The sequence below is a fragment of the Penaeus monodon genome, chromosome 27, assembly GCF_015228065.2.
Source record: "Penaeus monodon isolate SGIC_2016 chromosome 27, NSTDA_Pmon_1, whole genome shotgun sequence".
In the NCBI taxonomy this organism is placed as follows: domain Eukaryota; kingdom Metazoa; phylum Arthropoda; class Malacostraca; order Decapoda; family Penaeidae; genus Penaeus; species Penaeus monodon.
This window is the reverse complement of record NC_051412.1, coordinates 36,987,519-36,988,454: the sequence shown is the minus strand read 5'-3', so window position 1 is coordinate 36,988,454 and position 936 is coordinate 36,987,519.

The following is a 936-nucleotide window of genomic DNA, read 5'->3' as shown; positions in this document are numbered from 1 at the left end:
TAATTTTTGTATTTTTTCCTTGCATTTACTTCTTTAATGGAGGGTATTTGTTTTTGTTTGTGAATATATTTTTAGGTACAGTTATGAGCATTGGAAGCATTTCTTTTTTATGTGTGTATATATATTTCTTTTATATACCATACCGTTAGGAGTTAATGAAGTTAGGTTCAACTTTTGTGTCCGCAGCATAGGTGTGGCAGATGCATTTGCTCTGATCATTGCAAGGAAGAACAGATGTGCTGGGCAGGACTTGTTCTTTGGCTTTTGTTGATAAAGTGCAGGCTGTATTTTTTTCAGTGCCATTATTGTTGAGCTTGCTGGTATTGGTTCAAAAAGATATGATTGCCATGTTCTTTCAGATCAAACATAAGCTTTTTTGCACTCTCCCTGAATGATGTACTGACTGGTTATTTACTGGTACTTACTGTGTATATGAATATTTTTGTGGACTCTCTTGTACAATTCTTAAGATTTTATTTTTTAAAAAATGAATGGAAATGCATTTGAACATAATTTGTGATAATATTACTAAAGGTGATGAGCATTAGAAGGAAGGAAAAACATACAAAAAACAACAATAAAAAAAACACAAGAATTCTCCGACAGACTCCTGGCATGGGCGCTCGGCCCTCGGATGTTTTCATTTGCAAGTGTTTTGAAAAAAGTTGTGGAAAGAAAAATGTAGTTGTTGGAATGTGTACCATCCATGCACCTGTACAAAGCTCTCCAAGATGCAACCGCAAGTGTTCTCTAAGTGAAATGTTCTACGTCCTTTGTACATTGTTGAGACGACATATCAGCTGTGAAAATATATTCTTAGAACTGCCAAGTACATACTATCCCATTTTCCAGTTTTTAAATATTTATTTTTGTTTTATGCTGGTATTAATTATATAATTGTAATTATCTTTTTTTATTATTTTCATTTGTTATCAT